Source organism: Podarcis bocagei (genome assembly GCF_964188305.1).
Source record: "Podarcis bocagei genome assembly, chromosome: 3".
In the NCBI taxonomy this organism is placed as follows: Eukaryota; Metazoa; Chordata; class Lepidosauria; order Squamata; family Lacertidae; genus Podarcis; species Podarcis bocagei.
Window position 1 is genome coordinate 42854825 of NC_138127.1, and position 16699 is coordinate 42871523.

Genomic DNA, 16699 nt, shown 5'->3' on the forward strand with positions numbered 1-16699 from the left:
GGGAAGGGGGAGAGGCAGCTCAGAGACCAGGGGCAGCAGCAGCTGCCCGGAGGACTCCCAAGGAGAGAAGAGAGGGAAGAGGAGGCTGAGGGTGTTCGAAAAAGGGTGAGGGGCTGCCTGAGCCACAGTGGCGCCACAGGAATAATGTAGTTGGTCAAGGGAGCGGTGGACTCAAAAATGTTCAAAACCTCTGTCCTAAGACTTCCAAACTGGATCTCATCACTTAATCTGAAACTCCTGTTTTTAAATCTTACTACAAACCAAAGCCCCTTCCTTCTTATTCATGTGGGTACCAAAAATACTGCCAGACACTGCCTTGAATGTACAGCAAGGGACCACGAGACTCCGTGTAGAAAGCTGGGGCACAGTTGGTTTTTTCATCACTCTTTCCTGTTGAAGGTCATGGCCCCGGAAGAGAGAGGAAAATACTGGGAGTAAACAACTTGTTGTGCAGGAGGTGTTGTCAGGAATGATTTGGCTATAGTGGTTGGCAGGAATGTGTTAAGAGTCTTGCAAACCTAGGAGAGGTAGTCAATGCAGAAGACAGAATCAGGATTCAAGATGACCTTAACTGACTGTGGGCCAAAACTAACAAAATTATTTTCAATAGGGACAAATGTAAGATTCTACACTTAGGTGGGAAGAACCAACTGCACAAATATAAGGTGGAGGACACCTGGTTTGCTAGTAGTACAGGTGAAAAGGATGTAGAGGTTTTGGTAGACCACAAACTTAACATGAGTCAACAGTGTGATGCGGCAGCAAAAAAGTTAATGTTATTCTAGGCTGCAACAAAAAAAATATAGTGTCATTGGAAGTCATAGTACTGCTCTATTCTGCTTCTGACAGACCGCACTCAAGAGTGCTATGTCCAAGCTGGAATATGTGCAGAGGGGGGCGACCAAGATATTCAAGGGTCTGGAAACCAAGGGAGAGAATTATGTTGTTTAATCTGGTAAAGAGGAGACTGAGAAGAGATATGATAGGCTAGCCATCTTCAAATATCTAAAGGGCTGTCTTATGGAAGATGCAGACAGCTTGTTTTCTCCTGCTTCAGAGGGTAGGACCCAAACCAATGGCTTTAAGCTACAAGAAAGGAGATGCCAACTTTCTGATGGCAAGAGCTGTTTGACAGTGAAGGACTCCCTTCAGTGGAGGTTTATAAGCAAAGGTTGGATGGCTGTCATGGATGCTTTTACTGAGCTTCCTGCATGGCAGGAGGTTGGGCTAAATGACTCTCAGCACCCTTTCCAACGCTATGATTCCATGATTTTAATAGCTGAATTCAAATTATAAAAATCATTCTAAATCCTAACCTCTACAATCAAGCAAACCTCCACCTAATTTTTCCAATAAAACTAGACAATGCTGACCTTCAGTACAGCATCAAAACAGAGAAAGCAAATGTAGATTTAATACACTGCAGAATTTAGCATAGCTGCAATAAAAGCCTTCAGCGCCAGTTGACTAAACTGATTTGATGTTTTGGAATTTCAAGCAAAACTCAGTCCTGCACAGCTTGTGACTTTTCCAATTGAATGGTACTCACCTGCCATGTTTGGTGGCTTTCAAGGTGCTTGAGAAAGCAGCTTTTCTTGCCAAAATATGGCAGTTGTAAAGCACTTGGTCTTGGACTGAAGCCCACACGAAGCTTAAAGACAGGAGGAGCTGTGGGGCAGCAGACCTGAAATACTGAGTTGAAAAAGGATCCAGGTAACAGAGAAATTAACAGGAAGCCTGGAGGCAGGGTGTCTCAGGAAGTGAGCCAAGGCAGTGATGAACTTCAGGTTCCTGTTGCTAAGAAACAGGAATCTGAGGGCTAAACTTCATGCCTACCTGGCTGCTTTCTGCAGTAAACAGTACCTTTTGGAGGCAAATAACGAGGGAGGGTGGAATAAAAGTAGGCGACTTAAGAACACTATTCTAGAAACATGAGCAACATCACAGGCAGCTGGGCCATTTGAGAGAGCAAGGTGGAAGAGGTTGAGACCTAAGAAAACACTACCATGATATTTGTTTCTTTATGAGTTGACAGATTTCAAATATTATTATAAATAAAATAAAGACAGGAATGAAAAAGACGATGAGTTGAAGAAAGAAGGGCCAATCAGGGGGGTGTAGAAAAAACTCACAAGAGATCTAAGGTCAGGGGAAGTGGTACATTTTAGGCAGGCAGAGAAATTGTGGCAGATAACTAGAGTCCTGGGTAATAAAGGATGCTAGCCTAGACATTTCTCTGATAACTAGTCTTCCATGTTCATAATTTCATTGTTGCATGACAGAGCATTTAGCCACGTGGACCCTTCTCTGCCCAAAGTGGTGTTCGTAAAAACCAGGTTTATGGCCTTAGTGAAAACTAGGCATCAAGGTCTGTATTGAGAAAGTATAATCTTTCTAATAACGTAGGGGTTGACAACCTTTTTGGGGCTGTGTGCACATTTGCTAACTGGAGAAACTGTCATGGGTATAACCAATGTCATTGGCTACAATAGAAGGCTTCTTTTGAGCCTTATTACAGCAGGCAGAAGGGAACCTGTGGGCACTGGGGCAAATCCAGGCATAAAGAAACATTTATATCGAAAAGGAAAGAAGCAAGGAGATCAATTTCCCAAACTGAACAACACAATTCATAGCCATGGGAAGCAAAATAAACCTCAGACTTGGCTGCTAGGCTCTTTCTGTAGGACAGGAAAAAAACAAGCTTTCTACATCATTCTGTCTGCACGCTCTTGCTAAATTCCAACTTATTATGGGCCAGGAAAAAAATGTTGGCAGACTGATTTCTGACTCTTAACCCCAGAGTGCACTTCCTTCTGTCAGCTCACTTCAAAATCCTAAACACTAAAAACTGGGGAAAACGGCAATATAGCCAACAGTGCTTTTTAGTTACATAATTGAATCCCACACTATCTAACATAAAAGAAATTATACACATGTGTACTTTCAGATTAATGCATTCCATACTTCATTTTACCCTGATGTGCTTTTATACTGGTAACTCTGACGGCGCCGCACACACCAAAAAGTCTGCAAATTGATGCTGTCACCAAAAGATGATAGACTGATTCAATTAACCAATAAGTCATTTTAAGAGTGCTGCTGGGAGTTACTTACTAAGGCCATACACAGCTTAGTCTCTCTTCAAGAGTTTGCATTCTGTCATTCTGCTTCATTATTCTTACAGTTTCATTAATAAACCTTTGGAAAACATCCTCTTCTCTTTTTTTTTAAAAAAAAATTAAATTCAAAATTAAAACAAAACATATTATCCAGAAACATATCATCCTTATTTTTTCCCCATTTTTCCTCCCTCCCCCCACCCTCCCCCACAGCCCCACCCCACCCCCGCTTCCCTCAGTTCCAGTCTTTGATTTCTCTGAGAATGCTGTTTTCTGCATGTTACAAAGTTGTATAGATCCTCAAACTATTTAGCTGATTACTATCAATAAAAAGTTAGTGAATGTTTATTCAAAGCCAGCCAAGGAGTCCAGTTGGAAAACATCCTCTTCTCAGAGGATAGCAGAGTCTGCGCAAATCTGCTTCTCATTTGCTACAGTGCTGCTTTGCACCTTGCACGAAGCAGAGGTTCGAGAAGAATATGCCCACTTCTGAGAACTTCCTCAGAATCTGACGCAACTTGAATCCAAGGCAAAACAAGCTAGTCCCCAAACTCCAGAACCGCCTCAGAAGGGTAATTTATTTTTTTATGGCCCAATTTCATACATTTTTGTACCTCCCTCAAGCTCTCTATGTGGTTACATTTACTCCTTCATACTAATAGATAAGATCTCTTTGTATAACACAGTAGGAAAGAGTGTGAAATATAAACACCATGGAGGTACGGGTGGTAAGTCAATCTCTAAGGATATATTAAACTGGAAATTAATTTGCAATTTTTAAATTGCTAATCTGAGATTTCTCAAATTTGTTCATTTGTTTTTTTTAAATTGAAAACTTAATAAAAATTAATTGGCAAAATAAATAAATATTACTCCTTCATACATATGCTAAAGGTTGTGCATTTCAGGCCAAAGGGAGGAGAAAGAGGCCGCAGAGAGTGGATGCTGCTTTGTGATTGACAATTCTAGGGAATGCCCTTACCAGGCTCTCTATTTTACTCTCAATAGCATTGTTTTTAGGAGGGATGTAGAAGGAACATATCAGAAACTCCTCTCTGCAGGCTGACTGCGTCTGTCTGGCAGTGGGGCAGCACTCTGTGGCTTCCAAGTATAGTTTGAGAACCGCAACTAACTTGGGAGACCAGAAAGCAGTTCGGCTGAAACCAAACTGCACAATCCGGACTATCTTGCAAATGGTTCCCTATTTTTCAGCCAGCCCCTCTGCTGCCAGACAAAGGTTATTATTTATTTTATATATCTATTAACTTTATATCCTACCCTTCCTCCCAAGGAAGTCTAAATAAACATTTTCAAGTTATCTGCAATATCCCCTGGCGGCTACAGGCTTGATGGTGGTTGTAACATGCCCATGTTTATAAGAATATAAAAAGCAGCACTTACAAAGGCCTTATTGCTTCCTCTGGGTGTGACTCCGACAGCTTCTAGTTGTATGTTCAGAAAACTGCTTCCACTGGATTCAGTGCACTTCTGACCCATGTAATGGCTCTGGGTACACAAGACAAAACAAGAGGAAGGGCTTGAAACAGCTGTGCTCTCCAGAGCCTCCAAGACAAACCTGTGCTTCAGTTTCTAGGTCTTGATCTTGTGACCTTAGGGCAAGTCCTCAAATTACCAGCTTCTTAATACTAAGGCCACATTCACACCATGCATTTAAAACACGAGGGTGCCACTTTGAACAGTCACGGCTTCCTCCAAAGTACAGTCATACCTCATGTTACGTTTGCTTCATGTTATGTTCCTTCACGTTATGTCCCACGGCGACCTGGAAGTACCGGAAAGGGTTACTTACGGGTTTCGCCGCTCACGCAGAAGCGCAAAAATGACATCACGTGCATGCGCAGAAACACTGAATCGCAACCCGCACGTGCGCAGATGCGCCGCTGTGGGTTGTGCTCTTTTCATGTTGCGAACGAGCCTCCGGAACGGATCCCGTTCGCAACCAGAGGTACCACTGTATAGGGGCCATAAACACCAGGATTTTTCTGCATCAAAGTTAGCAAAACAATAGATGGTGGCATTCCTCTTGTACTAGGGTCAGGATCTTGCATTAAACAGATAAATGTCAGGACTTTAAAACTGGATTACCGGCTCCCTTTCTGGTCCAGGCCCAGCAAATTATTTATTTATTATTTGGTTTTAAAGGGTTTGCATTCACTTTCAATAAAATTTGCAGTTTACAAAAATTCCAAACAAGTTGACAACAAATTAGAAACATACAAAAATATATTAAAACCATAAAATTCAATTGGAGTGTCATACAAACAAGCCCAGCTTGTGGGGGCGGGGGGAGGATCAAATTGAATTTAAATATTATGGCTATTTTTGAAGCCTCATTTCTCAGGATCTGTAACCGATATATGAACTTGTTCCTTACTTCATAATTATAAAAAAAATATATGATACAGATGACAAGTAGAAGGACTCTGCTAGTTGTGTGTTCCTCATTTGAGTAGCAAAATGTTAGACTGTTAACATGTAGGCTGATACATGAACAGATTGTTATTACAAGGCAGAAATGGTTCTATGAGGAGTAAACTGGAACAATGTGATTCAGAGTATCTGAAGTCAGGCTTTTTGGGCCAGACAAAATACATCTGGAATACAATCAATACAATTTATATCATATTTTCCTAGTACAGCAGCTAATAGCAGCATTGTAGAATAATCTTGATTAGGGAAATGACTTAGTGGGAAACAGTTGAGCCCAAAGAGATTAGCAGCCCTGCAACTGTTTTGAACTATAAATGGATCTTCCATATATAGATTAGCCTACCCCTGTGTTAGAACAGAGTTGTCACTGAATTCTAATAAAGTGAGGGAATGAGGCAGTTTAAAGCATAACATGGGCATAGCAGGAGAGAGTACTAAAACACGCGTATATTCCTCCCTCCTGTTATCTCCAACCATTTTTTTCCTGGTGGGCCTCCCTCCAAGACTGGAGGTAACTCTGAACTTCTTTGGGAGGTCCCCCCCCCCGAATTAATAGCCATTAATTTGTGAAGCTTAAAGAACACAGGGCAAATACATTAATAAGGCAGTTGCCATCAGCAAGAAATTAAAAATTCCCTTTCAAGCACACCACCATCAACTGCAAGCTTAGTGTTGTATCAAAACACATGAGCGTATTGCTGAAATGCCAGAAAGTGGGGGGGGGGGAGCCTCCGCATGGGAAATATGTCACAGACCAGCGGCTGTCTAGTTGCAGGCACATTCGCATCAGGATAATAATGCTACTGCTGACAGATTTTTTGACATATTTGGAGCAAGTGAAAGGTTTTAGACAATGGGAGAAGAAACTGCTCTCTATTCATTTGGGTTCTTTCGCTTGGGGAATGAGTATAAAACAATTCCCTCATCGTATGCAATGGGAAAGTGTTTTAATGTCAATTAGATCCCAAGAAAGTCCCAAACAAATCCAAGTTCTTTCTGCTCTCCCCCCCCCCTTTCATTTCCTTTTTTTTCTCTTTCCTTTTTACATCCAGACTGGTCTACCTAAGGGAGAGACTGATGTGCTACTCTGTTATTTGCAAGAGAACTTACTGAGCTTGTTAGCCTTCATCCAAGGTATTATGCATTCACATACTGGCTCAAAACTTCCACTACTTCCTTGGCATCAGTTAAATGGGAAAGTTAGAACTGCATGCCATCCATATTTTGAAGACAGCTAACTCCCAAAACCCAGGATAAACTCTCCTAGCAGTGTGTTTATATGTTAAACAGCATGAAGAACAAGATAGTATACTGAGTGTCACTCTGGATCACCAGAAGTCCCCTGGCAGCATCTTTTGGAATCAACTAGAGCAGGAGGTCAGCAAACTTTTTCAGCAGGGGGCTGGTCCACTGTCCCTCAGACCTTGTGGACTATGGGTGGGGTTTTTTTGGGGGGGGGAATGAACGAATTCCTATGCCCCGCAAATAACCCAGAGATGCATTTTAAATAAAAGGGCACATTCTACTCATGTAAAAACACACTGATTCACGGACTGTCTGTGGGCTGGATTTAGAAGGCAATTGGGCCAGATCCAGCCCCCGGGCCTTAGTCTGCCTATCCATGAACTAGAGATCTAGGATGAGTGCCCCCCCCCCATCCCAAACTGGCCCTGTATTGCATCTTGCTCACTGCAGCACCAGTGCTATGGAACCCTAGAAAGGTTTGATTGACCCTCATCATTTTAATGTTTGAGCAGCTAATGCTACTGTTCCCACCCAGCTTTAGTGTCATTTAACCTTTTGTCTCCTTGTTTTTATGCTTACTTGTTTTACCTTGTTCTTGGTTTTAATTTAAGAAATCGATTTTAGCAAATTATTTTAAACTTCTTTATATACCAAGTTGAGTATACCACGTTTATAAAGAAAACCGGGTATACAGTACAGTACTTTTATAAGATAAATAAAGTATATCCAGTTCCTCTTGTCTCTGCACTGTTTTAGCTCCTTAATAACTGGGAGAAACAAAGCAAAGGAGAAGCATAAAGCAATAATGGAATTTACAAACTAGCTGAATCGATGTTCATTTTACTTAAACAATAGATTGAAAATGTGGGTTAGCAAGAGGTGGGTAGCAGCCGTAGGTGTGAAATCAGCTTGTGTATTTATTTCATCATGAATTAAAACTTGAAACCAATGGGCCCCATTCAGTTCATTTTCTATTCATTACTCAATTAATTGTATCAATAACAAATGGGCACCAATGCTGTTTGTTTTCGTTATACCATGCAGTGCTTATTTCAAGCTGGGGTCTCTGCTTTGTTTTAGTTGTAGTGGAGCTAATTTCAGTGGTAGCTCGGTGACAGCAGCCATGTTATTTTTCCAGATGCCCTAGACATTGCACTTGCTCTGGTACATTAAAACTAGAAAAATAAAGCTAGGAAAGAAAAAAAAAGAAACAAATGGAACAAAAGTGCATGTATGTAGTGAAATGAATGTACGGTAACGTTAATGTATAAGGAACCAAAATGAAGCCCCCTTACAAATGAGCAATGAAATAAAGTTTTTAATAATAAAAAGGAATGAAATAATCTTGTATATCACTACTTCTCCCTAAGCCTTAACAGGTGCCAGCAAAGTTAATTGAACAAGCTGCAAAATGTTGATCAGCTTCAGTTGAAATTATTTCTTTACAGATGTTCATGGCATCTTCAACAGTAATGACTATATATCAGAGGAATTGCAACCTGCCTTAGCTGGCAAGTTCTTCTATTTAACCTGTAAATTGATGCATAAACAAGTTTATGGAAAAGCCCAAGTGTCCAATTCTTGTCCCACAAAAGAGAGCTGAGTCTTCAGAAGGCTCCTAAATCTTTCTGCCACTTGGGGAAATGGCAACCTTACCACAGAAGCAAAGGTAACTAAGATTAATGGGAAGAGAAGAAAAGTGGGGGGGGGGAGCAAGCCCATTTTACAAAAGAAAAGAAACTGAGAAGAAGCTAACAGTTGTATTTTAATGTTTGTGCAGTGCCATAGCTAGCCAGTTCTTCACACCTATATTGGCTCATAATTCAACTGCCCTCCCGTTCTGTTTCCATCTGGGAATCAGCATTGTGTGGCCATTTGAGGATGGCTGTGGAAATATTCCTGCTGAAATTCTAAGTTCTCAGGTCATTCAGCTCATAGCTCTTGCAAACACACACATATACACACACCAGCTGGCATGTTTGTCTCCTTCCCTGCCAACAGTGTTCAACAGCTGAGTGTACTTTACTGTCAGTTGATGCTTATGCACTGAGGCTACAGGGACACAGTGCTCCCATGGAAAGTGCCAGGAGTTTTTTTAAAAAATAATAATAAATATATTTTAAAATCCCCCAAAATCTCAAAGCTGCCTACTCTTTCCTGTCCCTGCCCCCATTTAATACCTCTTTTTGAACTGAGAGTAAAACTCCTGGAGACATTTATCCCAATTGTCTGTTCTCTGGGTAATCAGCTCCCTGCACCAGTCAGCTGATCCTAATCCAAAAGTATTGCTATGGTAACAAGGTCCTTCCCATGTGTCTCTCTGGGCAGAAAAGCCATGTGAAATTTGAATATTAGGATGGCTGCCTATTCTGCCCATGTTCTGCAGTTTCCCACTTCTCCCTGTTGTTGTTATAACAGCCATCCAGCCAGCAGACCCATGCAGGATGTGGGGCAGCCAAGGACACTTGCCCTGGGTCACAGAGGGCTAAACTGGCTGGGGGACCTGCCAGAGACCAGCTGCTTTTTTGTTTGAGTGCATAACTTTATTTTTTTAAAAAAAAAACTCCCAACCTGGTCCTCAGACAAGCTCTGCATAGACCTGCCAGCCACAACATCAGACTAGGTACGACTGCTTGAAGAATAGCCCTCCTGGTCTCTAATAGGGTCATCCGAATCATACATCTGTTCTGAGCATGCTCAGAGTTCTTTCCTTGAAGTCCACATCTCATGTTCTGGTAATCAGAGAAGCAACAGGGCATGTTTCTTATCTTGAGGAGCTTTTGTTGTTTCATTGTATTTGTTTTGTGACTGAGAGAGAGAGATTGCACGCAAGCAGCAATGGACACTGTGTGAATCTCTTTCTGTGATAAGTATCTACTTTTATTTAATCGTTTTGCCTTTATTTTCTTCTGAATTGGGGAATTAGGAAGAGAAATGGTGGACCTTGTGTATATGTTGCAACAAACTCTACTATATCAACCACTTCCCTGCATTCACTCATTAAAAGCTACAGCAGCAGCTGGTTTGGGCAGGGCAGGTACGTTTTCCATGCAAACCATGTGCTCTACAACTGAGCTACAGCTCCTCTCCAAGTGTAAAAAGGAGATTATGGGGAAAAATGACAATATACTAGGCCTGCATATCATGGTAATGTTCAAAAGATGCCAAGCAGGAGACTCGTATGTGGTGCCAGTTTCATCAATATAACACTTAAGGTTCATGTTCCTCAATTAAGGCTGTATCTTTATCAAACCTTCCCTACTGACTCGCAGCCACTTTGACCATAAAAAAGGGGAAGAAAAAGTGAAGCCAATGTACCACAACTAATAGCAGCACATGGAAGTACAGGCAATTGCATTTTTCATTATTACTTTTGGGTCACCTCCAACTTAAAAGATTCCCAGTGAATATCCTTTGCCAAGTCTGGAATGAATGGATCATTCCACAAACATAACGAGAGAGAGAACCAGAGAATGACAATCAGAGCCCTCAAACTGCTTAGAAAACAAATATGTGGGTCGCTGTTGGGAAGATTTAATGGCAAAGAACTAACACCGATTCTTCTTCCCCTCTCACCATCGTAACTGCTCTCATGCAGCATGTATGGCTGATTACCACGTTGTCATTTTAAATGAAGTTGAAAACATGCTGACAACTCAGTAATGTTTTCCTTTCAGCTCTACAAATGCTGCAGCAACTGATTACAACTGGATTGTAAGTACCTAACAAGAGCATTACAAAAAGAAAAAGACTAATGAGGAGAGAGGAAGTGGGGGAAATGGGGTGGGGGGAGAATTGCAACACAAAAATAAATTAAATTAATGAAAAGAGAAGAGGAAAAAGAAGCCATTTAAGTAGTGTTCATTATGCGATAATTTAGAGCTACAATGGCAGTAAAAAAAACAATTCTGTAATGTATTCTCTTTATGGTTTCATGTCCCAATTTGTAAATTGTCTTTCTGCCTCCATTCTTCTTTCTCTGGGGGCAAAATGGATGCCTGAACTACTCCAAGCCATGATTACAATGTGAAACAGAAGCAGCCACAAACACTCTCCCTCCTGCCCCATCAAAAGAAGAGGTCTTCCTCACATGTGGGAATATTTGACATTATTTTGAATGTGCCCCTTAGAAGGTGGTGAAAAGGAGATGTGCAAATGACTTCTGCTTCTACCGCCATTCTTCTAGTATAAAGTGGAAATGAGGAATTTGTGCATGTTTCACCACTCCTTGTAATGCATAAAGTGGGCTTCACCAAACATTTTGCAGACCTTCAAATGTAAAAATTAGATGATACCAGTGTCGGCTATGACTTGCGGTTAAAAATGAAAAACAAAATCTAAATTAAACCCATCTGTGATGCCATGAAGGTATTTCCGGCACAAATGGCTGATTAGAGGAGTTAAGTGCAGGAATGCTAATTAACTGGCATAATTACATCTCTTGTTTTTAAAGGGAAACGGTGGTGCTTTTGTGAGAGCAAATTGTGCTTTAATTATGGTAGAATCCTATTTGCGAAAAGTGAGAGTTATTCTCCACACCTCAGGGGTTCTCAAACTAATATATCAGTTCTGTTTGGGCCTCCCTAATTGTAATTAAGGACTTGTCCAGACAATCCCGATTGTTGAGCTCAGGCGCATCAGCTTCCTGTAGTTTAGGTATGTGGCGTGTGTCTCACAGCCCCCAGTGGTTTCCTGCTGGTCTGCCTCCTGCTGTTTTATTCAGTTTGCAAGCCTAGATGTGCTCCTTGCCCATGAGCTGGCTTCCCATGCTCCTAATTCATGCTACAGTTGCCTGCATGTGTCCAAGCAAAACAATGACAGACACTTTATTTGATGGTGCTTGTCTCATCTCAGTCCCAGGAGGAACAGATCAAAGGAGCAAGGAAGCAAGGTCACATATGCTGCTTGCATGTTTAAGAACCCCACGGGAGAAATGCTACAGAAAGAGACAAATGCCCATTGGTCTAGTGCAGGAACAGCCAACTGGCTGCCTTCAGGCATCATTCAATCTGCTAGATGAAGGCTGCCATTTTTGCCCTTTCAAATGATGATTTCACTCCCCGCCCCCTATGTTTTAAAAATGTGTTTGGTAGCTCCTGAAAAGAGAAATAAATGGCAACACTAATATAGTTCTATATCCACAACACACTTTTCACAAATCCTACCAAAATGTTGGGGTATAAACAAGTAAAGAAAATGGAAGCCTCGTGGTGTTGCTGTTGCACCAGAACCAACAGCCAGTGCTTTCTCAGTTACTACAGTTTTCAGGCACGGATTCAGAGCTTCTATAACTGATATGCATTCCTATTCCACATTGAACTTGCTGCACTAGAGTCAGTAGCTAATTTCTGAGAGAACTGCAGGAAAGGATGAAAATACAAGAATGACCTGATTAATGTCATTTGTTCAAAAGTGGGGGGGGAGGGGAAACCCACATTGCTGAGTTTTAAATATTCAGACTGATCCTTGGGAAGTGTAGTTACATCAGAAAGCTAAATGTTTTCCTACAGCTGAAGCAATCTAATTGGGGAATTAGAATTCAGAGTATGTGCAAAGTCCTATTACGTTGCTATTTGCAATATAAATCTTAACACAATTTTTACTACCCTACTCAAAGCCCTGTAAATAACCACTTTAAAACCTGCATCTCAGGTAAATGCCATTAATTCCCCAGAGACACAATACAGTCACATTATTTCAGTTTTTATTGTGTCTTTATTATTCAGCTGTGTGGAGCTTGATCCTTGTGTAAACATTAGATTTCATTGTCTATAGTTGTCCTCAGCAAAAGCAGTTTTAGCTACAAATAACCCAAAGTATCTATTCTGCTCAAACACTTTCCTGCAGCCTCGATGGTTATTTCTTAGGTTCTACAAAGGGGAAAACAGAAGCACTAAGAATTCTGTATAGGAAGGAATCCTCATAGGGTGTAGAGGGCTCATTTTCCACATCCTCTCCAGCCATTGTATGCAGACACTGGACCAGGACTATGCCCTTAAACACTGTAGGTGCCAAGCACACACTGCTAATATCTGCACCTAGCTTGCTCCATCTATTCAGTAAGCTGCCACTCAGAGTTCATCTTCCTTGACTGATCATAATGCAGAAGCTTCGACAGGTTAAGGAAAGTGCGTACAGACCTCTCATTGCCCATGAGGAGCGGGTGCACTGACACTGGTCCATCAAGCCAAGTACATGTTAGGATTTTACGCAAGCCGATGCTGGCTAGTGTGATTAGTATAAATCACATGAGATGGCTGAGAAGAATGTGGGAATGGAAGACTGTCTTATCTCTTCCGTCTGAGAATGTTCTTGGACTGTACTTTCACTTTTGCTGTATTATTTTTTTCTGCCAGAGTTTGGAGGACACAGACGTGATTATGGACTCTCTGTATATATTGTGAATAAAACGTAGTTTAGATCTACAGATGTTTCTATCTTCTTGCTGCGTGGTGCCAGAAGACTTGTGTGCACTTTTCATTTGAGAAGTGTCGCAGAGGGGCACTCTGGAATGAAGGGACATGCCATTCCAGAGACGTGCCTACTGGGAGATGTTCGGAGGTACTGCGGGTCTGCTGTCCCCCCAGGAGCGTTAACCCTCAACAGTAGAGTCTACTGCAATTCTCCAAGTTTCAGGATGGAATGTTTCCTAATCTTGCCACAAGAGATTCCAAGGATTGTATCTGGGACCTTCCCATCAAGAAAACCATTTGCACCTGCAGCAGCTGCACCTTTTACTTGCATAATGGGGTGGAGCTTCTTCACGAGCTTCCTGACAGGTGGGCCACTGTGGCTTATCAGGATGGAGAGAGACAAGATGGTCAGGGAGATGGCACCAGGAGAGCCAATCTGGCACTGCTGCCAGTGTGTTTCTAGTGTGCCAGCCTCCCTCCTGCCACCTTACCCCTCCTCCTCTCAGTATGCAACAGCGCCCCACCTTCCAGTGAGCTAGCATAGCAGCTCTGCTCCACTGGCCAGCCTTTCCTGCTGTAGGTTCCAGTATCGTTCTTTGGCAAATGCTTCCTTATGTGGTATACTGTGTGGTGTCTATGTGGCGTAGAGGTCAGTGTGTTGGACTAGGACAGGGGAGTGCAAACCCCCGTTAAGCCTGACCGTAGGTCAGGAATCAGCTTTCAGCCTAACCTACCTCACAAGGTTATTTTGAGGATAAAATGTGGAATAGGACCATGTCTGTTGCCTTGAGTTCTTCAAAAAAAGGGGGAGGATATGATATAAATATATATAAATCAATTCCCTCCTCTGCCTTCCACCTCCTGGCTTGCTGTGGAAATTCTATGCATGTGACAGTGTATTTGGTCTATGTAGCCTATGTAGCATTCTTTGAATCAGCCACCCCACTTCTCCTTTAAACATCAGAGCAAGCAGACAGATGGCACCGGGGAGAGAGGGGACTCCCCCATCCTCTTGCCCCCTGCTTTCTCTTTCTCCCCAAGTTTTAAAAAATAAAGTGGGTGGCTGCTTCAAATAGAAGTTTTGCAAAGGACCTTAAAACAGCCTGCCAGAGGCCCAAAGAAGAGCAAGGGGACTGCCTTGAAGCCTTTGCAAGTCTCCCCAGTCTCCCTTTTTAATCCACCAAGATGGTAAATTTAAAGGGGGAGGTGGAGACTTGCAAAGCCATGCAAGGGGTTTTGATAAATGAGCGACCCTACCCACCTGCCAATCATGTGACTCCATAGCGACACTGTTATGTACTGAGTTGAATAGGATCCCAAATGCAGCAGTCTGATTGGTCCTAGAACAATAGGACCCAGAATGCAGCAGTCTGATTGGTCCACAGGAGCCACCCAATCCAGCTCCAGGTGGAAGTGAATCCACAACCTGATTGGCCTACAGGAGAATCCTGGAATTAGCCAATCACGTGGGGCCCATTGTGTAAATAATGTATATAAAGCAGACATTCTGGGGGAACTTCCATTCCTCCTCACCACTATGAGCTGAATAAAGAGCATGAAATCCACTCTCGACTCCGAGTATATTTCAGACACCATGTAATTGACAGCCCCATCTACTTGTCAAATTTGGCCTCCAAGGCCACAATCGCATGGAGCCCAAAAGTTTCCCCATGCATGTCTTAAAGCAAGAAGTAAGTGTTCTAGCCTGAGGAAGAAGGAAACACCTTTGCCACTAGCGTTCAAGAAAAACCCTGAAAAGACTGGAAGATGCTAGAATAAGTAATTTAAAAGTTGTCTTGCCCATAACTATAGGATGCCTATGTCACCAGTGGGCTCTTTCAAGCACTGGGAAATGATCATATTGTGCTTTATTGTGTCAACATCAACAATTGTGTCCACACTTAAGAGATATACTTCACTTTATATCACAGAAGACTGAAAATCTGTTTCTATCAGTACCTGTGTACACTGTCTGAATTTTTTGATGAATTCCTATCTTGATCCTATCAAAAGACCTTAATCCTGGTCTACAGAGGGTTTGCATAAAAGCTAGAAGTACCTTATCTGTCTTCCTTCTGCCTTTCTTCAGCACACACAGGTAGCAGAAGAGTGAAAAAAACACACTGTGGAAGAGCAACAAAGGATTGTTTTGCCACAGTACTGGATATCAGAAAATGAAACATTTTAACTCATAAATGAAGCATCCCCACCACCAAAGAACACCTCTGGATTCTTCAAATCTTGTGACACAGAACTCAAGCCCTGCTTGAACTATTTCATAATCTGTTCAGCAGATCTTTTTTTTCAAACAAATGCCATTCAAATGGGAGCCTAAGAGCACACCCATTTATAGGATTAAAGCAAGGGTGCTGGCCCATCACCCTACATTGCCCAAAATTTCTTCTCAGGAAAACTAGTTGCTGACCAAGACTTTATACATTCATGATTATCCATATAAAACAGGAGTAGCCAACCAGATGTGATTGGACCACACCTCTCAACAGCCCCAGCCAAAATGGTCAACGGTCATTAGCCTTTTCCCAAAATTTTGAATTAGAGCACAGTTTGAACTGAGACTGGTGCCCTCATGGTGATGCTTTCCTGGGAAGAGAGTGTCTAGGCATCCATGTTTGGGTAGCCTCCAGCTTAGGTTACTGCCGTGTGTTATGTGTAGGACTGTCTTTGAAGACTACTCCAAAGCTTCAGTTAATCCAAAATACAGCAGCAAGCTAACTATCTGGGAGCAGTTCAACAGAACACCTCTTCCTAGTCTTGGGGCAACTTCACAGGCTACCATTAACTGCCTCACATTGGAAGCCTTTCTGGAGATGCTCTCAGCTTTAGAGGTTAGACTGGTGGCAACAGAGCAAAGGTGTTCTTGACTGTGATGCCACATTTGCAAAACACTGTCTGTTCAAAGAGGATCATAGAATCATAGAGTTGGAAGAAGCTCCGAGGGTCATCTAGACCAAACTCCTGACATGCAGGAATTTCAACCAAATCATACAAGACAGTTTGGAAAGCTCAGTTGGTTAGAGTGTGGTGCTGATAATACCAAGGTTGAGGGTTGGTTTCCAGACCCTTGATCATCTTGGTCTCCCTCCTCGGCATGTGTTCCAGCTTATCAATATCCTTCTTAAATTGTGGTGCCCAGAATTGGACTCTATACTCCAGATGTGGTTTGATCAAGGCAGGTTAGAGAACAACTATGATTTCCATTGATCTAGACACTATACTTGTATTGATGCAGCCTAGAATAGCATTAGCTTTTTTAATGCTGCATCACACTGTTTTCTCATGTTAAGCTTGTGATTTACTAAGACCCCAAGATCCTTTTCACATATACTACTGGCAAACCACATGTCCCTTGTCTTATATTTGTGCAGCTGGTTTTTCCTGCCTAAGTGAATAACCGTACATTTGTCCCTATTGAATTAATTCTGTTAGTTTGAGCCCAGTTCTATAATATGT

The 16699-nt window shown here is 42.0% G+C and overlaps 1 long non-coding RNA gene across 1 annotated transcript in view; it reads right to left on the bottom strand.

The window, feature by feature from the left end:
- The window catches only part of LOC308583644, a 73701-nt gene that overhangs the window by 38357 nt on the left and 18645 nt on the right, over window positions 1–16699 (bottom strand). Inside the window, exons 3-4 of the long non-coding RNA XR_014006299.1 lie at window positions 4521–4625; window positions 28–1692 (exon numbers count right to left, since the gene is read on the bottom strand). This is a non-coding gene — a long non-coding RNA (uncharacterized lncRNA). The remainder of the gene's footprint in view (window positions 1–27; window positions 1693–4520; window positions 4626–16699) is intronic.